The sequence below is a fragment of the Talpa europaea genome (genome assembly GCF_964194135.1).
Source record: "Talpa europaea genome assembly, chromosome: 4".
In the NCBI taxonomy this organism is placed as follows: domain Eukaryota; kingdom Metazoa; phylum Chordata; class Mammalia; order Eulipotyphla; family Talpidae; genus Talpa; species Talpa europaea.
In genome coordinates, this window is record NC_140070.1 from 16,224,345 (window position 1) to 16,247,944 (window position 23,600).

At 35.9% G+C, this 23,600-nt stretch overlaps 1 protein-coding gene across 4 annotated transcripts in view; it reads left to right on the forward strand.

The window, feature by feature from the left end:
• Positions 1–23,600, forward strand: part of SPOCK3 (SPARC (osteonectin), cwcv and kazal like domains proteoglycan 3) — a gene marked incomplete at both ends in the record, with an annotated part of 299,287 nt that overhangs the window by 120,812 nt on the left and 154,875 nt on the right. The window lies entirely within an intron of this gene.

The window sequence follows — 23,600 nt, forward strand, 5'->3', positions numbered from 1 at the left end:
GAAATCATTTGTGATACCTGCTAAGAAACTATTTTCAACCTAGGAACTGACAGTGTGTATTGATTCTATTTAGACATAGCACATATGAAAACATAGAGTTTCCTAGTTTATTTCCTTTTTCTATACATTTAATTTCTTTATATAAGAATATTATTTAAGTTGTTTTACACCATAATCTATATAATATAGGAATCCAGAATCTTACTTTGTTCTATGCTAAAGAGTGTTATGTTTTCCATTGAACAGTAAAGATTGTATAATATTCTGTGTTTTAAAGTTGTAACACATAATTGAGAAAAAAATACTCCCTTAAGTTTCATGCCACATTTACCTCCATAGTTGTACAAGAAAGCAAATCATAATCATATTTTTTAAAAATATTTATTTATTTATTTATACAAGCACTGGGTACAGTCAGAAGCACAGGAGGGTGAGAGAATTCACCAGAGTTAGAGCAGAGAGTAAAACAGGCAGAGTGACAAAGTACACTGCTGAGGGGAGCAGTGGGCGGCAGGAGAGGTCTGCGCACTATGTGGGACCCTTGCCTGTAGGATGGGGATCGAACCAGCGCTGCAGAGGCTGCGGGCAACTTCGCAACCCAGCGCTCAACCGCTGCACCACTGGGGAGGCCCCCATAATCATATATTTTTAATGACCTGATGGGTTACTAAATTCTGAATCAAATATATAAGGCAAGAGATTAATCCAATTTACTTTGATGGTGTTAAAATATTTTAGAAGCAACATTCTTATCTTAAAGTTTATACAGCTAGCATAGTAATTATTACTATGAAGACTGAAAAAACATACATATAAAGTTAATTTTTAACAGGAGACTTCTCTGACTAGAGGAGTTATTCTCAGTCTTAGCTGCCAACACTCATTTGAAAAGGTCAGTTGCCTAGACATGGTCCCTAGACATATTTTTTTTTTTTTTTTGAGAAAACATTGGTTTACAATGAGGATGTGATTCAGAGGTATAGGTATGGACCTCTTCAGATATATGTTACCACACCTGCCACCATGTTACATAACACTTAGTTCTCTGGTAATCTTCTTTCATATGATTTTTTTTTTTTTAAGATGTATTTATTTATTTATTTATTTATTTATTTATTTATTTATTTATTTATTTATACAAGCACTAGGTACAGTCAGAAGCACGGGAGGGTGAGAGAATTCACTAGAGCCAGAGCGGGGAACAGAACAGGCAGACTGATAAAATACACTGCTGAGGGGAGCAGCGGGCAGCAGGAGAGGTCTGTGCGCCATGTGGGACCCTCACTGGTGGCTGGGGATCGAACCAGCGCTGCAGAGGCTACAGGCAGCTTCGCAGCCCAGCACTCAACCACTGCGCCACCAGGGGAGGCCCTCATAAGATTTTTAATAGAGCAGTAATTTGTTAACAGCAGGATGAATTTAATTTTCAATAAAAGTTTGCAAAAATAGGGGCCTCCCTGATGGCACAGTGGGTTGAGTATAGCGCTGTGAAGCTGTCCACAGCCCCGGCAGTGCGGGTTCAATTCCTGGCCAGCCAGGAAGATTCCCGCATGGCGCAACAGACCTCTCCTGTTTTGCCTGCTGCTCCCCTCAGCAGTGTATTTCAGTAGATCCACCTGTTCTGCTCCCGACTCTGTCTCTGGTGAATCTTCTCACCCTCCCGCACCACTGGCCTGTACCCCAGCTGTTGTATAAATAAAAAATAAATCTTTAAAAAAAGCTTGCAGAAATAATATTTTAGAATAATATTGGGGAGATTTTTGTTCAGTTAAATTTAAGACTATCATAGATATATATGGCTAATTATCAGTTAGTGAGTGCTGAGCCTATGGTATTTTGCAATTGTTTTATATAGCTAATGTGAGGCTAAAATTTTTTTTTGTGATTGTAAGTATCAGGATTGCTATGCCTAATTTGATAGTCTTTTATTCAAAAAGGTAAGGGATTTGCCCAAAATTATATTAATGATCATTTATATCAAGTGACACATCTAGAACTAGATATCATGTCACATATCACTTAATTTGGTGTTCCCCATTATTCTATTCTCCAAAATCATCACCTAGTAATTGTAATGATCAATGTATAGATGAGCTAATTAATGTCATACTATGATGGGGGTTGGCTAAACTTCTAGTTGAAACATCCAGAACATTAAGAAATGAAAACAAATTTTATTGGCAACAATATGTTTAAAATTGTAAAGTGACCTTTTATGCAACATAGGAGGCAGAGTAATTTTAAGAAATTGTGTGACCTTGGTAATCAGATATACTGGGTTTGAGTCTGGGCTCACTACTTATTAGCTTGGCAAACTTGGAAAAATTTATTAACCCCAGGCCAAAGATAAGGTGTGTAGATTAATGTTTAACTTAAGCCCTGTATGATTTCAAGAGATACTTAATATAAAAGTAGAAGAGCAAGGGAAACCAACTAGTCTGCCATTAAAGCTCAATGTATCTTAATATTTTATACAACATTGTCTTTGATACATACACAAACATTGAGAAAACATTTATAAAATTTATAAAATGTTAATTTTGTATTTTAGAATAAAATGTTAGTTTCTATCAAAAAGAGAACAAATGTACATAACATATAGTTTTTATTTAGCGTTGACACTCTATACTGTGTAAACTTTTAGCAATGTTTTTCAGTAAATGGAGGTAGAAATCAATGCATAAGTTCTGTCTTCTACTTATTTAAAAATTAAAACATTAATAAGACATAGATTATTACAGTATTCTCTATATACATTATATACATTATATGTACTCACACACGTATTAATCCACTAGATCTTAATCCTAGAAATATTCTTTTAAAAATAAGGCTCTAATTTTAGATTTTAAATACTATTGTCTCTTACCAAGCAGTGGTAGCATTTCACATTGAACTGTGTCCCCCAAAGTGAATTGTTGAATGCCTACTTCCCTCATACCTCTGTTTGTAACTTTATTTGAAAATAGAGTCTTTACAGATATAATCAAGTTAAGATGAGGTCATATTAGCTTAGGGAGAACCCTCACACAATATGACATCCTTATAAAAAGAGGAGAGTAGAGACAGAGACACATGAGGGAGATGCCCTGTGATGATGGAGCAGAGACTGGGGTTTAAGTGTCCAAATCCCAGGAGCACCCAGAATCACTGATAGCCCCCCAAACAGGAGACAGGCATGGAACAGATTATCCCTCTGAGCAACAGAGAAGTAATCAATTTCTGCTGATGCCTTGATTTCAGACATCAAGCTTCCAGAAATGGGAGGGAATAATTTTTTTTTAAAAGCCACCCAGTTTGCAGTGCTTTATTATATCAGTGCTAGGAAACTAATGCAGTGATGTGTAAATCATTCTGAATCACATTTCATTGCATAAACACAGAGCTGATATACAAATAGTCACAGACTGGTGTCTTCTTTTGATCTTCAGTATTTCAAACAGTATATATTAATTATGCTTTTGAGTTTTTGAATGTTAACATTATGTAAAGAATATGTGTGTTGCATGAATTGTCTCATTTAAGCTGCATCTGTTTTCTGGCTTCAGCACCTTAGTTTTTCTTTTCAGAAAATAAACACAACTCCACTCTTTATTTTAGTGTCATGATAGGCTGCTGTCACACACGCATCTGGGAGGGGTACTAGTGACCCAGATCTGACCATGGAGAGCCTCCCTGCCATTTGTCCTAAGCAGCTAGTTTAAGGATGAGAACATGACTGAAATCAGACCACGTAGATTCTGGGATGTGCAGGGGAATTGGAGGAAAGAAAAACTGACATTTTGAAGGTGTTGCTTTATAAATGACATTAGTTTTGAGACAACCAAAGTCACTTTGGCAAAACCCCCATAGTTGTGCAGTGTGACAAGATGAGGTGAGTAGAAGCTAATCTTGATTGTAAGATTCAGGCCCTTGCTCCAGCCACATCTGAAATGACCTGTAATCCTTGATTGCTCTAACTTTTCTTTCTTTGGGCAAGCCAAATGTAATCAGTTTCACTTATGTCCGGCTAAATTATCTGAAGTATATAGCAACTGAAACCTGGAAGTGAGATATAGAACATCCTAAAATGTCTGTAGTTGGTTGAGCTGAGCTAGGGAAAGGTAGAGAAGATTCCTGTCCTTCTGTGACAAATTGTCATTCTGTGCATTATAGGAATTCTGGGGCTAGTCTGTGACCTATTATCTCTGGACTTTCTCAGTCCTTTCAGGAACCTCTTAGATAATTGTCCCTTTTTATGTAATTCCATATATTGGTAATATACAATTGCATTTTCCATGCAGTTTTCTTTATTATTATTTCTGTGTCTAGTCCTGGCATTGCATCAGCAGTTGAAACACCAAAGAATTTTGTTTTTGAAAAGACCTGACAGTGAGATGCCGCCTTACCCCGTGAGGGTGGCCTGTATCAAGAAGAATGGAAACAGCAGATGTTGGTGAGGATGTGGAAAGAGGAACTCTCGTCCACTGTTGGTGGGAATATAATTTGGAAAATAATACACAGATAGCGTATGACCCAACACCAATAGCCCAGGTGTTTAACCAAAGACTATGTGAACTCTAAAATGAAAAGATTTACACCCTCCTGTGTTCATAGCAGCATCATTCACAATAGCCAAGACATAGAATCAACTACTAAGAGCTCAACTACAGATGACTGGATAAGGAAATTGTGGAATACACACACACACACACATACACATATATACACTCCATGGGATACTACTCAGCTATTTAAAAACAATGAAGCAATGCCTTTGGGGCAAAATGTATGCCTCTTTTATTGATTTTGCTAAGTGAAATAAGTCAGGAAAAAAAAAAAGGATAGATTCTGGGTAGCTTCACTTATTTGTGAAATATAATAAAGAAAACAAATTGGCAAAGCACAGCAAAAATAATTCTTAAGAGTTTGTAAAAAATATACTTGTTACCAGAGGAGGTAAGACAGGAGTGCAGGCAGGAGGAGATCAGGGCAGGAAGTGCGTAGGGAATTTCTGCAGATTGTGAAACATATACTCTTAGATGGTGTGAAATGTACCCCCTAAATGATGCTGTTATGCAAATGACTGACAATAAAATTTGAGGAAAAAAATGTAAAAGACTTGAAAATTACTTGACCTTCTTCAAAACTAAAAATTCACTTTATGTAATTGGATTTGGAGACAAGTTCAGGAAAATATTTAACTAAGCTATGCCAAATTAAATAGTTGGTTTGACGTAGATTTTCTTCAAAGGTGAAGTCACTTCCCCTTATTTGTTCTAGATGACACAGTAATTTATTTTTTAAAAGATTATTTATGTATACAAAGCTGGGGTACAGGCCAGAGGTGCAGCGGTGGGGTTGAGAGGGTTCACCAGAGACAGAGTGGGGAGCAGAACAGGCAGACTGACTGAAATACACTGCTGAGAGGAGCAGCAGGTGAGACAGGAGAGGTCTGCTGCACCATGTGGGTCACCTCCCTGCCCGGGGATCGAACTCATGCTGCAGTGGCTGTGGATAGCTTCATAGTGCGGCGACTTAGACCCTTGCACTACCAGGGAGGTCTTGACACATTAATTTATTGTAGCTTCTTTACTTCTTTTCCATTTGGTCCCCACAATGAAAATAGAGGTCTTCCAGGGCTGTGTTACTGAGCGGGGAGCAAAGGGAGACTGAACTCTGAAAGCAGTAAACAAATCTGGGAAGACATGTTAAAGATGCTTGGGGAGATTTAAAAAGTTCTTGAAAGTTGGACAGCATTACTGGAAAATCATTGATCTGAATAATTTAGATGAACCACAAATTTCCTTCCTCTCTCTCCTACTTTGAGGATGGCAATATCTACCAGAGAAATAAGCAGCCAGTCTCAAATTCCCCACACAACCGTCTCTTCTCTTAAGAAAGGCATACCTTCCAATCCTTCTTCAGCTTGTATTACCACTTGATAATGGTCAAGTTCTTTCAGGAAGAAAGAATAAAATAAGGAACTGGATCCAAAATATTACCCGGCGGGGGGGGGGGGGAATAATTATCCAGCAGGATTTCTGAGACTAATATTATAAAATCCTGAAACAATGTGGATCTCTCAGTGTTCCGGTGGTTAACATAACAAGATAACAAGGCATCCATTCCTTTGATCCAACCAAATTAAATTTTTAATTAAAAACTATGAAAATATCGAAAGTTATATTGATTTCATCAGAATAATATCAATAATGTGTGTCTCTATAATTTTGCTTAGCCATTAGTTTTATATCTTTTGTTATAATGGACTATACTTGCAGGGTGTAAAGGATGAAAGCCATTATCATTCAAGGGTAAATTCCGAAGTTATTAGCTACTTTACCACAACTCTTTTATTTGAGAGATCACTTAATAACAATCTAAAATCACTCCAAATAACTGTGTCATGTCAGCAAATGTATTTTAAAGTTGTGTTTTGTATTTTCTTCTGCACCTGGCTTATAGTAGGACTGGAAGGTATTTTTGGTTGAAGCTGTGACTCAGCACAAGACTGCTATTGGGATATAAATAAAGAAATGAGGCCAATGAAGACAAGTGGCATGCTTGTAGGAGAAGAAACTCTCAAAAACTTGAAGTGTTTTCCAGTTAATTTAGAACAAAGGGGAAAAAAAGCAGATGGACAGCTATGAAGCCAAACAATGAATTGTAAATATCCAGAGAAATACATTTCTCACACAGGTATATCGAACAGACCTTAAGTTGTTGAGGCGATTGCTTTATCTTATTGGGAATATCAATATCATCTTCTATCATTAAGTAACTACATCTGTAGGGACATTCTGATTTTAACTATTTGGGGAGCAGGGTAGCAAGAAAGGTTAAATGGGCTTTTGTTGCATTGAGACCACACTGAGGTACACACAAGTCATGGAGCAGGCTTGCAAGGCAAGATTCTGCTGTTGAAGCAGAAGTTATTATGCCATTTACTGAAAGCATACAGGCTAGTAAAAGCTGATCATGTGGCATTGGTATGAGGATCAAGGTCTGGGAAGCAAGGGCGACAAAGATTTTTGAGAAACAGAAAAGGGGACATTGTGAGCATAAGTCAAGGGATCTTTTGCACCAGCAAAGTATATGTGTTGATGTTAGCTCAGGCAGTTTTTCTGAGACCACCAAGGAGTCAGTCAGATAATCAGGTCAACGTTGGCCTAGGTGTCCATGGGTCTGCCTCATGATATGGGCTATTGTCCGTAGTCAGTCAGGAATGCTCTGCTGTGATTTGTAGATTGCCCATGATTAGCCAGTTCATAGGAACGCACAAGCTTTCACAAAAAATTAAATATGAAGCTGAAAAACAGGATTATTTTATGGGAGTTGCATTTAGTGGAAATTCATATGTAATCTTTAACTTTCATGATTTTATTAAGCTTTAATAAATAATTTAATTCAGGTTCTGGCCTCTAAGAAATGGAGGTTATTAAGGTCGAAGTGGCTTTGAAGAGGCTTACCTACAAAGAGTGAATATGAAATTGCAGAAATCAGCAAAAAAAGCAGTCTACACAACTCCTGAGAGTAGGGACATGAGTTAGAAGGTTTTAGCCATTCTCTGTGTTAGTGTTCAAAGACAGGAAGGACATGGAAGCCTTTGGAATAAGAAGGATGGTTTGTCTAAATTAGGGGAGGTCTGATCTTAGAGCCAGGAACCAGGATCTCCCAGAAAGCATTCTGGCAAGGAAAGAAGATGAAGAATGAATGACCAGGACTAAGACACTACAGAGTAAGTGTCAAGGTCACAGAGCAGCCTGATTCACACAAGATCCCTGATGAGATGCTTGCAGTAGGGGTTCCGCACAGTCTGTCCATCTGAAGGGGTTAAAGCAGAGCTCCTTCCTGTCCTTCTGCCCAAGGAAAGTAGGAAACAGAACTTCTGCTAAGCCGGCAATGAGATTTCTCTTTTATACCCTGGGGTATACATGTGATTTTTCATCATCTTTTAAACTATTTCATTTGCTTCTCATGCTACTTAAACCTGCCCTTTCAGACACAGACCTTCAGTCCCAAAATGTGGTCACCTTTAGGGTCATGATCATCACAGAAATAATTAGCAAAATAAAAAAAAAAACAAAGTAAAATAAAGGGGATACCGATATGTCAAGCCTATGAGACATTCAGAGTCTTTAGAAGAAATAGTTTTCTTTTTTCTGTCCTTTTTTTTTTTACCCCCAAGACTTTAACTCTGTTTGTTTTCCTTCTACATGTTAGTAATGATAAAAGATGGCCTTTGAGGATTAGTTTTCAAGCAAACAGAATCAGCCCTTACTAATCACTAGTCTAGTTTCTATTTTAACTACACTGCATAGTTACCTATAAAGATTTAAATTAATTTATAAAGTAAATCAATTTATTATTTATTCAATTAATTTATTAACTTTTCATAAATTTAATTTGTGAAAACAATCTATTTGACCAATGGGTACATTTTAATTTGGCAACTAGTACATTATTCAAAATGTAGTAAGTACAAATATGCTCAAGCAAAATAATTCCTTAATATATGAAGCCTTAAGATTTAAAAATTCTATGTGGAGATTCATTTTCTTTTTATACAAACACCTTGACATTTTCTTTTTTACCCTGAAAACATAATTACTGTTGATTCATTTGAAAGATCTATGTTGCTTCATCTAAATTTTACATTGTTTTATATGCAAATATATTAGACTCCAATAATTTTTCTAGCTAGAGCATTGTTAGCTGTAGGTAAATTGAAATTCTCACCAGATACAGATCTCAGAGGCCATCTTTTATCGTTATTAAAATGTTTGTTATTGACAGTGCAAGTGTAAGAGCTACAGTTTTAATCACAGAACATGACTTAAGTCTTGCTGAGCTGATAAAAACAGAATCATCACCAGGCTGCCAAACGAGGTTCCAGATTGCAGCCCTGTTTTTAATTAGGTGGTTAAATCGCCATCAAACTGTGCTTTCAAACCTTATCTCCATCTTTCCATTAAGCAAAAGACATTTAGTATCTCCTATTGAGAAATACAGGGATGACCTTTTTTTTTTTTTTAATCTGTATGTCTTATCCATGCCTACTTTCTTTGCTTTTCAGCAGTTTCTTTCACTCTTAAAAATAAAGCTCTAATGATTAGATTCACATTTCATCCCTAATTTCTAAGTTTTATTTTATTAAGAATGATATTTTGCCCCTGAAAAATTAATAAGTGTTATTTTACAAACACATAATACATTATCCTCCCCCTCATCTGTAGGTTGGTTATACCTAAGTAGTTCTCCAGAAATCAAGAGAATTCAGAGCTTGAGAACCTGGGATACTTTTAACATTCAGCTTCTTCCTTAAACTTTTTTTTGTAAGATATTTCAGAAAGAAGTTTGTGGCTATTTCTATTAGAATTTTTAAAAACATTATAGGTAATTTCTTCTGGATAGAAGAGAGTTCTGAAGATCAGTGGTATATAATGGACTTAAAAATTATTAGCAAAGCGCTTGAGATAAAATTGCTGAGGAATTTGAAGTGCACTTATTGGAAGAAAACAAAGCTTTGCTTGCAATTTTATAAAGGACAGTCTTCATCTAGGAAATTCAAATGGAAAATTAAGACAGATATTGATAAAGTAAGCTTAAATGTAGCTTAATTTTATATATATAATTTTGGGCAGAGGCTGGCAAGGAGTATTCCTTTAGTCTCGTTGATTACACTGTGTTCAGAATCACTGAGATGCAACATGGATGAATTGTGAGTGCCTACAGGACAAATGTTTACTGACTCAACATAATCTTGCAATTAGTAAGGACTTGTTTCTGCCCACCCAATTTTACTTTCACTTTCCTCTTTGCAAATAAGCAATCATTCTTTCCACATAGGATTGGTGAGAATATTAACTAATATATATAAAAATTTTAGAATTGGGGCCTCCCCGGTGGTGCAGCGGTTGAGCGCTGGGTTGCGAGGCTGCCCGCGGCCTCTGCGGCACCGGTTCGATCCCCGGCTGCTCCCCGGCCACCGGAGGAGGGTCCCACATGGCGTGCAGACCTCTCCTGCCGCCCGCTGCTCCCCTCAGCAGTGTACTTCGGTCCTTCTGCCTGCTCTGCTCCCCGCTCTGGCTCTGGTGAATTCTCTCGCCCTCCCGCGATTCTGACTGTACCCAGTGCTTGTATAAACAAACAAACAAACAAACAAATAGATAAATAAAAACATGCCTCTATTTAAAAAAAAAAAATTTAGAATTGTACTTAACCCATAGTAAATACTTCATAATATCAATAATAATAATTATAATGACCAATAACATATTAGGAAATTATATTCCTTGATGTCTATATAATCTTAAAAACAAAATATATTTTTTTTTCTTAAACATAATTCCTGAGAACACATATGAAAAAATATAAAAACTTAAAATGCCCAAAGATAAATTATATTGATACTCATCAAATATTCCTTTTCTAATGGTACATTTATGCTATAAATATTTGCCACAGTGAAAAAAAAAATCATTTGACAGCTTTCAATTTTAGCCAAGCTGGAATCCTAGAACACATTCAGGTAATCCTCAGGAAGGTACAAAGGGGAAGAAAAGTACAAGACACAGAGGAAACAGAAAGCATAACTTAGGATGGCAGATACAAGCTTTAACATATCAACAATTAGCTTAAATATAAGCAGCCTAAAGGTTACACAAGTTAGAGAAATTGGCAGGCGCAATAAAAAAACATGGTCTAATGATATACTATCTATAAGAAATCCATTTCAGATCTGACATAGGTAGATTGAAAGGAAAAGGGTAGATGATGATGTATCATTCATATATTAAGCAGAATGAGAAAGATTCTACTATATTATTATCAATGCAATCAGTAGTGAATAATTTTGAGCTATGTTTCAAAAAGTTAACTTATAGATAGAAAAGTCGATATTGAAGGCTAAAGGGAATCAAAGATTCTTTTTAGTATATTCATGTTTGGCTCTCCTGATTTTCTGCTGTTAATTAGTAATAATGTTTATGATGATGATGATGATGTCATGCTACATGATATCATGATTAATATATCCTGCCAGTGGCTCTACACTAAATTAAATCACAGTGGTAGTAATGGGCAACCCTGCTGAGTGTCTCTGCTAAGCATGAACAATTAAGAAATAAAGCCATTAATTGTAATTGAAGAACTCATGTTTGTATGTAATAGTTTTTCATAGGAAACTTAAGAGATTGAATCAAATCAGTACAAAAAAAAAAAGAAAGAAACCAATCAGTCTTCATCACTACATTAGCATTATTATCTTAAGAGATAATAACAACTGAGCTCTTTAGTGTGATTTTCAGAATCTAATTAGAAATGCAACTTAAAATTTTTAGAATTGGATGTAGAACAAGCATTCCTCAAAAATATTTTTTAATTCAGCTCTTCTAAGCTTTCTGCTTTTTTACGATAATTGTTAAAATTAAGATGAGATAATCCCATATCCTAGTAGAATTTGTTTTTAATATTTCTTTATAAAGCTTAGATATTTTAGCCATAAACACCTGTTTTTATACATGGCAAGGTATCAGCAATGAGTTAGCAAACACTGATGGAACATTTACTGTCTGCTGGGGGTGATTTGAGATATTTATATGATCTTAGAAATTGCACAAATGGATATTGCATCATCTGGCTGATAAAATGCCAAATTTCAATAGTGCTATAATTTGTGAAGCTGGTTAATTTCCAGCATTGTGTGTCATTTCCAACTGCATGGAAACCTCCAACCTTACTTTCTCAATTTCTTATTTCCTTTTCCCAATGATAATAGTTTGCTATGCCCAGAAGAATCACCATTTCCAATTTTACTTTTAGAGTGCCCCCCCCAAAAAATAAATAAATAAATAAAATAAACACCTTCATATTGATAAGTTAGATCATGTATAAAAATTGGATAATATACCTTTGCATTACCTACTCCCCCCAGCAAAAATAAAAAAATACCTAAAATTTTTTATTTAATGGTAATTACATTTTTGATTTCTCAGTCTTGTGAACTTGGGTTGTTTTTCAGCCTTTTCCTCTTCTTTACCCAGACCTCCTATTTATTTGTTGATGTAAGTTAGCAACTATTCATTCTATAATAAGTTTATATAATTTTTCATCTTTTACTGGCAAGAAAAATAAACTAGCCTGGCTAGGTTATACAAGCAAAGAATGGCCAAAGGGATTTTCAATAATCAAACTAAGACTTAAATTTACCAATCTTATGAGTGGTCCAGATTAAGCTCCAGTAGAACTAGATTTCATTGGTGACATTTAGGTCAAATAATCACTTTATATAATGAAAACGGTTTCAGTTCTATCCTTGAAATAGAACCACATTGACATGATGATGGGCAGATACAGAAAGGAAAAGAAAGTTTCTGCAGCTGAAGGAGAGAGAATGATTGCTCATAGAGGGATACAATTTCTATTTTATTCCTTTCCCTTCATTCCTAGGTAATAACACTTGACTTCAGGCCCAATCTTCTTTGTGTCTAGTTTTTCTTTTTCAATTCTATAATCCACAGGAGATGAACAAATATCTTCAGGCTAAGGAACTAAATACCTCTTTCTCTTATCTGTCACACTTCTCTTAACAGCATATAATTTTTTGTAGTCAGTGAGTCATTTATCACTTATAATATTAATAGTGTATTGTATTTTTAACATTTTGATCACAGAAATTGTAATTTTATGATCCTATGTTGCTTTTAGAAAATAAAATATTTTAGTTATGGGATATTTGTGTTTACTGAAGATAATGATAAAGTAGATGTATTCTCCTTGCCCTCAGCAAATGTGAATATCCCTACACCAAAACAGTTCATGTCACATAATAAAACAATGATACTATTTAGACTATAATATATTTATTCCATTCATCTTGTCTTTTCTCATACCTTTACTGGAAGTACCACTTTTGACAGAGTAGGACTCAGTCTATATAAAAATATTATAGGTCCTATTTTTTTTTAAGATTTATTTATTTATTTATACAAGCACTGGGTACAGTCAGAAGTGCGGGAGGGTGAGCGAATTCATCAGAGCCAGAGCGGGGAGCAGAGCAGGCAGACTGACAAAGTACACTGCTGAGGGGAGCAGCGGGTCCGGCAGGAGAGGTCTGTCGCACCATGTGGGACCCTCACCAGCAGCCGGGGATCGAACTGGTGCTACAGAGGCTGCGGGCAGCTTCACAGCCCAGCACTCAACCACTGCGCCACCAGGGGAGGCCCTATTATAGGTCCTATTTTTATGAATTAGATACTATTAATCTCAATATAAAATATACATGGCTTTACCATAACATTAAGGGAAAGATAAACCCCTATTAATTTATCTCTGTGAACTTTATTTTTAAAATTTAACTTGTTAAATTTAAGCTTCAGAGATATAAACAAAATATAAAAAAATTTTAAAAAATGATTTGTTCTTGGGTCTCCCTGTGGCCTAGGGGTTAAGTCTTACTGCTATCACTGCTGCTGCCTGAGTTCAATCCCCAGCCAGGGAGCTAACCCACATGGCGCAGGAGATCACTCCTGTCTTACCGCTGCTCCCCTTAGCAGTGCATTTCAGTAAATCTGTCTGTTCTGCTCCCTACTCTGTCTCTGGTGAATCCTATTATCCCCCCACCTCTGGCCTACACCCCAATTCTTCTATGCAAAAATAAAATAAAATAAAATAAAACAAAATAAAATAAAATATTTTTTCCTGCTTATGCAAGATAAGCTTGTCCTGGGTGAGCGGGAGCAGTGAGCCTGGGTGAAGCTGTGGGCTCTTGCACTGTGGGTCTGACATTGTGCAGAGATGGCCAACAGTTTGACTTAATGGGCTGATGGGTTAAAAGTGCCTTTTAGGGAACTTTATTTAAGAATTGATGACTGTTTGGAAATAGGGGCAAGGGTAGGTTTCCTTCCTGCATGTCTGAGGCACATGGGGGACACAGCAGTAGTCTCTATACATGCCACAATGGAAATTTTGTACATGGAATTCTTGAATGGAAATGGAATGATGGAGAAAAAAATCTTTTGGGATCAAGAAAGAAATGACATTATAGGATGGAGAACTCCCTCTTGGTGACATTTATTGGAACACAAAAGTCTACTTTGTGTCTATTCTGAAAGATCTATCCACGTCTCTCCCACTGACCTCTTGCTCCCATTTAATCAATCATGTACTTTCTATCGAAAGTGGACAATCTGATATTCTGCCCTACAATCTGTCAAATAGGCTTTTTCTTTATCAGTATAATTTGGGGTTATCCCTGAATAGCACCATAATGCAGTGGAATTTTCTTTTCATTTGTCTATAAACCTGGGTTGTACTTGACATCATCTTTATCAGCATATGAGTGTTGTAAGTTGATGGAAATTTAACACAGCAGTAAGACCAAGAACCAACGGTGACTGAGTTACTTACTCACTTAGTTTCTTTCTTTCATTTTCTTTCTCTTTCTCTCTCTTTCTTTCTTTCTTTCTTTCTTTCTTTCTTTCTTTCTTTCTTTCTTTCTTTCTTTCTTTCTTTCTTTCTTTCTTTCTTTCTTTCTTCTTCTTTCTTTCTCTCTCTCTCTCTCTCTCTCTCTCTCTCTCTCTCTCTCTCTCTCTCTCTCTCTCTCTCTCTCTCTCTCTCTCTCTCTCTCTCTCTCTTATTTTCTTTATTTATTTTCAGGCCTCTTGGACTTGCCCTCATAGATAGACATTTATTTAATAACGTGAGGTTGCTACACATTAAAAATTCCCCAATTTATAATCAGGTCAATTGGTAACTTGGTTTCTCCTCATTAGCCTTTGGAGATAAGGCTCTTTTATTATAACGCTCAAATAGCAAAGCTACTTGTCTCTTAACCCGCCTGTTTTCTGATTCTTACTTTGCTGCAGAGCTAGACAAGTTATATGGGGTATTCAGTATGTGGATAGGAAAGGCACATTTAAGTGATCTGGAATATTACACTGCCCTCCAAATTAATAGAATATCTGTAAACTTTACCACTGTGACAAACCCCAAACTTATATAGTGTTTCCAACCTATTCTTTGGCAGGTAAACAAAGAAAGAGGTAGTATTTAGTACTCGTGGCTATTATTTCTGATAACATATGTTAAAATCCCACCATCTGATAAATGGGATCCAATACACTCAAGCAGTTAAAATGTCTATTTTGCATTCTTGTGAGGTTCAGAAAGGATCTAGGCATGCCTGTGTGTCTGGTTGACTAGCGCTCCATGGGTTCATTTGTAACAAATGATCTTCATTTGGGTTGCTGTTTGGTGCCACCTAGTGGTAGCTGTTTGACCTATCGCTCTAGAGTTATGGCTCATTCTAGACCATGTAGCTTGCTTCACTTGTAGGACAGCTGTAATTCTAGGAATCTCAATTTTGTCATCCTGATCTGGGGATATTTGCCTGAGAGAGTAGCAGAGATGTGGGAACTCATCTTCTCTCTGACATTTCACTGGTTGACTCCCTTGCCTAAATTACCTTCAGTAAATAAGAAATTTTGACACCTGCTTTTGAGAACTTGACTGGAAAGAGAACTTGACTAGAAAGACATTAGAGCATGTTGCTATTTATACCTACATTCAGAGCTGAGATAGGTGGGCTATCACAGATTTATTCTAATTGTTCTGTCTAACATTTTTCTCTCATCAAGAGCAACTGGCAAGAATTGGTATCCATGAAATTTGGGTGACATGAGTAAATTATAAGATGTATTTCTGGGAGTGTGATACAGAACATGGTGACTATATTTAACAATATGGTATGTTAGATTTGAAAATTGCTTAGAGAATAGATATTAAAAAGTCTTACCACAAGAAAAAATTGCAACTATGGGAGGTGATGGCTGTTAACTAGACTTATTTATTGTAGTGATCATTTGCAGTGTTACCATATATGGAATCATTATGTTGTGTACTTTAAATTAATACACTATTATATGTCAAAAAAGATGACTTAAGTTTTCTGTTTTTAGAATTGTAATGGTCTTAAAAATAAAACACTTGGCTTATTATTTTAAAAATTGATTCTTCATCTGAACATTTTATTTCAAGATTTATTTTTTGTCAACATTCTTACAATACACACTTCATGAATTGCAGAGTGATAGTATTTTTAAAATCTAGTTTCAGTACATAACCCAGTTTAGCAAATGCTTCTCTAATTACATGCTCAGATATAGTCACTTACCTTAATGAATCCAACAGATCCTGAGATAGTTTTAGTTAGGATTTGGAGCTCATTATTCCCCTCTTTATCTGACCCTAAGAAAATATGCATTCCTGCTTACTCCATGCCTTTTCTCCACATTGCTGAAGCAAATTCTGCTTTGAACATTGTTTTGCTTGCATTAGTGCTTATTAGCTGTGAATGTTTCTTATTTTTGTGATTGGAAGTAGAAAAATGATTAATGTTTGTGGGAAAGCATCATGTGAGTTTTGTTGGAAAAATGCATCTTAAAGTTATGTTTAATATTCTTGTAAAATTGGAGATTGGGACATTATAGAGAAACCTTGAATTTATGTTGTTCTTTCTGGGAACCTATAAATAGTATTCTAAAAACTTCCCATAGAGGGCCTCCTCACTGGCGCAGCAGTTGAGCGCTGGGCTGTGAGGCTGCCCACAGTCTCTGCAGCGCCGGTTCGATCCCCGGCAGCCAGACGAGGGTCCGACATGGCGCGCAGACCTCTCCTGCCGCCCGCTGCTCCCCTCAGCAGTGTACTTCGTCAGTCTGCCTGCTCTGCTCTCCCCTCTGGCTCTGGTGAATTCTCTCACCTTCCCGTGCTTCTGACTGTACCCAGCAGCTGTATAAATTAAAAACAAAACAAAAAACAAACAAACAAAAAAAACCAAAAAACTTCCCATAAAAGCTAAGCGGACATTTCTGTCACGATAGTCATAATGCATGACTGTTTTACAAAATATTTTACTACTGCATGGCATGGGGTTCCCACTTTTCCAAGCTGCTGTATTTCCAAACTCCATGTTACCTGAGAACTGGAATCAGATTATGTCTTACTTGAACTCTTAATCAAGATCTTTCAATATACTTTAACTGTGTATCAGCATAAAGAGGTGAACTTGAATGTGTAAAAATTATAATCTATTATTTGCCTTCTTCCCAGATCCCTTAATAAGAAAGTTTCTTAATGTGTCTCTTAAAGAGAAACACAATAGCAAAGGTACACTCTGTTTTTTTATTTTACCATTTTATTAACTAATTAATTAAAATTCATTTCATTTGATATATAGGTTTCTTCGCTACCTCCCCATTCCATTTTCTTTTTCCAAGATTACGTCTGTCTGGGCATACAATGGGAAGGCCATGGTAAAGGATAGAATAGACCTTATCTTAGTCCTGTTATGTACTGATTGATGCTCTTTGTCATAACCTATGTCTACACCTTTCTTTTTAAGATTTATTTATTTATGCATACAAGAATGGGGTACAGGCCAGAGGTGTGGGGGGTGAGAGGATACTCCAGAGACAGAGTGGGAAGCAGAACAGACAGATTGACTGAAATACACTGCTGAGGGGAGCAGTGGGCGAGACAGGAGAGGTCTGTTTTGCCATGTGGGTAGTTCCCTGGCTGTCCAGGGATGGAACTCGTGCTGCAGAGGCTGTGGATTGCTTCACAGTGTTGTGCTTAACCCCTTGTGCCACCAGGGAGTCCCAATATCTACAATTTTGGTAGCAGAATCACCATGGCAAGTCCTGGTGGCCTCAAGTTAGTGAACGTGCTGAGCAAGAATTGATAGTGGCCTTGAATGTCCAAGCACAGGAACTTTTCTGTCTGAGTTGCTATCCCATCAGGCTGACTTGCTTGTGTCAGTGCCTCCAAAACATTCCAAGAAAGTCGTGAGGTGGCATCTGTGTTCATGTCCAAAAGGTGGAGCTGGATGGTCAATGATCCCATTTTCCCTCTGTTTCACTCTTTCTCTCTGAGTGTTCTTCAAAAGTCATGTGAATGGCCAAATATGTTTCTTATAAATCACAGTATCTCACATGGCCAGTCTAGAAAAGGTCCTTCCATATCACAGAATCATGTTATAGACCTAGTCTTTCAGGTCCATTGCTGATATCTTTCAAGCAGGGAAAACAATGATATAATCAGAATCTGGAGCCTACTCCTCCCACGCTATTTCTTCACCAAAAAAAAAAATATATTCAAGTTTATACTGAATATTTTCTCTCTCCCTCATCTTGCATCATAGTGCTATATTCTACCAAAATGATATAATATAGTAAATTCAGAAAATAACATAATACAATTGAGCAATTTTCAAAATATTATATCTATCATAGAAGCTTTAAAGTTGAGCAGTAGCATACAGCACCACTGTATCCTCCTTAGCCTTATTATTGCATTAATCAATAGTGAATGCTTTAGAATGTCCTATGTCTCAGTTCCTTGGCATTATTGTTATATAGTATTGTTCTAATCATATTCCTTTATTTTCTAATAGCTTAGTCAAATAATACATTTCTAAGACTTGATATTAAAAGCCACTTCCAAAGAAAACATCATAGATAACATCTTAGTCATATGTCTCTGCTCTTTCTATCATGTTTAATATGAAGCCACATCTTATAATAATTCTACAGGCTTTTGTGTTAGTCACTGGCATTGTATTATGCTGCAATGATTTAGACAGTCCAAGAAAGTGACTTCAAATATTTTTTCAGTGTTTGGATATTGGGATAAATACCTTAGTCAACAAAAATTTCCAGTGTCTAGATTTCTGAATTAGGCACTTGTGATATCAATTTGCCCAACATGACAAATCATTAGTCCAATAGACCCATGCTAAAGATGCAGACTCTTAATAGATAGCAATTTAGAAATTTTTATTTTCATCAGGTCAAGGTACAGATTTAACTGTCTAGCAAAATAAGACAACTGAGAAGGTTGTTAGTATCAGAAAATGCACTAACATTGAATTTAGTGGCTGGGTAACAGAGGTTTTAATCCAATGTCACCTAAGTAGGTAATAGTCACTGAAAGTCTCATAGATCAGTATTTTGCAAGGAATTTTTTTTTGGGGGGGCAAGCAATGATACTAATTAGGAATGACAAACTGACAGTTAGGGAAGATCCTTAAGGCTCACATTCCCGCAGGGCAATTGTCATCAAGACTTCCCTAAAATACTCTGTGATTGCTGCATTTATAGCTCTGTTTAAGAAACACCAGTCTCCTGAAAAAGGGAATATTTGAAAATATTTAGAAAGCCTTAATTCATGAAATTTGTTCTGAAGATTGCTACTTATATTAAAAATTATTCTTTGTAATAGATTCTACTTAATCTTGTTACTTCAGGCAATATTATTATTGGTTCAAAAAACAATCTCAGTTTTCAAGATCTGGAGATAAGCAAAAACTTTTTTCCATTTTTGGACAGATTCCAGTAGTTTCATCCAAATTCTTTTATAGATATGCCAACAGTTTTTGAATGTAGTTTTGAGAAAGTGAGATCCACTGCTGTATTTTCTTTCTTGTCATTACTTGATTTTCTTTAATTTTACCTGTTTGTAGTGTGCAGTGTTCACCTCATAAAGGAACATACTCCATTGCTGGGGAAGAATTGATTTTTAGTATCTAAATTTTGGTGGTGAAATTTATCATCTTTGTTTTTTGAATGAATGATCTGTTATAATTACAGCAACGATCTTGATGGAGAAGGCTTTAAATCTTCTCACATGATGAGTGATTTTTAAAAAAATATCCACAAGTGAAGGGTGTTTCCTTCTTATTGTACATAATTTAAATTTTTAAAAGATTTATTTTTATTTATGCATACAATAGCTGGGGTATAGGCCAGAGGTGGGGGTGGTGGTGAGAGAATTCACCAGAAATAGAGCGGGGAAAAGAACAGACAGACTGAACCTGAAGTACACTGCTGAGGGGAACAGCGGGTGAGTCAGGAGAGGTCTGCTGCTCCATGTGGGTAGCTCGCTGGCTGGGGATCAAACTCATGCTTGATGATTGTGGACAGCTTCATAGGTTGTGTCTTAACCCCTTGCACCACCAGGGAGGCCCCATAATTTAAATTAATAAAATGTAATAATTGTAGCTGTCAAATGTAATTTTTTAGACATGTGGTGACTACAGATAATTAAATGGCCACTACCTGCATCGAGATAAAGATCATTTCCATTCTTCCTGCTTTCCACCCATTGCCTACTCTGCCTTACTCTTCCCCAATCACTCACAGAATAGCGAGGCTGTCACTGTTCTGATTTCTTAATTTAGTTTAGTTTATTCTAGAACTCAATGTAAATGAAACTACAACCATATAAATACTTTCATGTCTGTCATTTTTTGTTTGATATTATGTTTTTGAGATTTATCCATTTAAAAGTTTATGGGTTTTCTTTTTTATTTTATTGCTGAGTAATCTGATATCACAATCTGTATAATCAGTCATCTGTTGATGAATATTTGGGTTACCATCTTCTGTGAAATGAGGCCATGAAGTGTTTTTGTGGACATTCCAAATTTCTCTTAGAATATTCATAGATGTGGTATTGTTGTATTGTTTTATTTTCCAGAGAGCTGTTAAAGGTGTCAATTTATAATTTCTCATTTCTCATTCCACCTTTCATTACCTGTTCTGAAGTAATGGAGCTGTATCCTATAAGCAGGTTGACTTTGTAGCAAATAAATTTTAAGTTTTGTCAACAGAGGAGAATACAAGGCATTGCAGGATGAAAAGGGTTCTTTTTTCCACCCTGGGGTGCCTCTGTTTCTTATTTCTACTGCAGTGGAATATGAAGGGGGATATTCAGGTTTGCCTCCTCTCTTCCTGCCCAGCTGAAATCACAGTGTGCCACCTCCCATGGTGAGCTTGCATACTTTTTGGTGGGCATAGGGCACCCCAGCACAGGACCACTGCAAATGGGACCCCACTGCTCCCACTTCCTCTATGCACCAGCTGCCAGATTCAACATGCTGGGAGAGTGTTTCCTACTTGCCAGTCCCAAATGTTGTCCCCTGCCTGCCAACCTTGAGGTGCTTATGTGTCAGGGGAGTAAGTATGTAGTCGCCTATTTTCCAAATGACTATGGAGCAACTTTGACCTTGGGACCAAATAACTTAAATATCTCAGGAGCTGCATGCAATTTTTTTCCAGTGACTTCTAAATTCCAAATTTTGGGAGGAAGCATTTGGTTTTTTAGTTGTTTTTTTTTTTTCTTCTATACTTTATCTTATCCTTAGAGTTTGCTTAAGAGCTCTTTTTACCACTTTACGGTTATTTCTCTGCTATAATTAGATATTCTCTATTTTAAATGTTTCCTAATTAGGCCAGGACTGATAACAGTGATTGTACCATGTTATACTTCCAGCAGGCATATATTAGGGTTAGTTAATCTACATTGCTGCTAACACTTCTTATGCTAAATCTTTTAAATTTTTAACACATCTTCTAGTGGCAAAGTGGTAACTGACTGTGCTTTTGAGATAAAATTTAACAGCTTGATGTCAGGAGAATATCAAAGAAAATGGTCGTAATACAGCTCACACACATATATGTGTGTTTGCACAAGTGTGCAAACTGTCTAATAGTAGCATTAATTGTACAGCTTCCAGAGGAAACTTGTAGGCTAGAAGTCTTGGTGTGATCTTTTAAGGATCAGGTTCTTTGTTCTTTTAGGAAGAGTTCGTGTGGAAATTATTACTTTTAAACAGGCAAAAATAGAAGAAAGGGAATTTATTTAGGGAAATGAGTTTAGAATCAGTGACTTTTATTGCATAGGGGTAATTCTATGCCTTATGAGAATGCTGAGAAAAGCATTTTTGAATGCATCACTTCAAGTTGGCCTGAGATGTTCTAGCAAAGTAGGAACAGCTATTGATACATAGAAAGTTACAAGAGATTTTGCAGGACTATAATATTGTCATTAAAAACACAAATGGTAATGCCAAAATATAGTGCCTTCTAAATGTCAGAATATATTCTAGGCATTTAATACACATTTACCACTGTCATATAAACATCTTTTCTGCTTATTGTTCATAAAAAAAAAATCTCTTTTTTTTATGTAATAGTTCCCAAGTCAGCTAAAGCACAAAAATTAAAGAATAGGTTTCCTTATATTTTGGAATTAGTCCAATTTAATTCTGGGTGAAGAGTTCATGGGAGATAATAATTAGGGGGTATCATCTAGTTTCTACTGGTAAATATTATGTCAGTAAGCCAAGCCAACATGATTGGTTCATTTGTAGTGGCCTTTGTTATTCTGATTCAGGCAGCCCTTTAGTAAATGTTAGTCAAACCATAGGTATATTTATCTGTAATACTGGAAAGAAAATTCCATGTCTTTTCTAATCAGGTATTCAGTATTATCATCTCCAGATGTAAAGTGATAGATTAGAATATGGAAACCAATATGTTGGTACATGTTGGAATGTACCTGTTTTATAAAAGACCCAATATTAGCATTTATCAATTTAAAAAGTTTGTGGTGGAAGACTGTGGGCACTTGTGTGATGGGATAACTATGGTGACTGCACTTAAGGAGATAAATCCTGTATTGTAAAAAAATAAACAAGGATGTTTAAAAGATTTTAAACGTTTAAATTGTATTTTAATTTCAATTAACTCACCGTTTATTTGGAAAATGTAACATATACATGCAACAGCTTAAAAGACTTTTGAAACACATACCTGCTCTCAGTTGTTCAGCTAATAAATATGTATATGCAAAGAAAAAAATCCAAAGACAATACGATGTATTGACAAAAAAGAAATAATAAAGAACAGAAGATAATGGTATTTTAAAAATCTTCATCAATCCTTTAACTGTATAACAACAGTAGCATGAAATTCTACTTTGTGATAGCATCTTTTCGTTAACTTTGATTTATCAATGCAGTAGTCAGTTGCATTTAAGACAGTTTTATAAGATAGGGTATTACTGAAATAAACATGATTATGGTTTGCTATATATATTTGTTACAAAAGGAATTAATCCATCAGTTGCATATAAGTCACTAATTGCATAGATCTCCACATTTAATATTGATAGTAGAGACACCACATTTAGAATGGATAGATTTTATATAAGTAATTTTAAGGTTTGAAACAAAGAAAGTCACTTCAAAGACTTGCAGCTACATTTAATCACATTTAACACCACAAAATTGGCTGTCAAAAGTCTAATTAACTATCAGGCATTAACTCTCTTTTCCATGCTGCTCACTTACCCAGTCTTCCATTATAACATCTGGCAAGTTTTAAAAAATTCCCTAGAAAACCAGTTGTTCTTATAGTTTTACAGCATAGAGTTATAGTGAAGTGAACTGTTAGAACACAACAAAACTTATTTGATGCTTTATATTATTGAACCACTAGGAAGGTTTTAAAAGCCATGTTGAGTTACTGGCCATTTCATTTTATGTAAGCTCATATATTTAAGCCTAAGGAGATCTTTTCTAATTGAATGCTGATATGTATTTTGATTTCACTATTTAGTGATGTGATTTTTCCAAAAAATTTCCAACATTGAAACCCAACTTTTAATGGCACAATTCACTATTTCTTAAATCATGATGAATTTTCAAATTTTTTTAAAATTTTTTCCCAGCTGCTAATAAGTTTTTCCATATCCTTCATATACCTTATATTATTAAA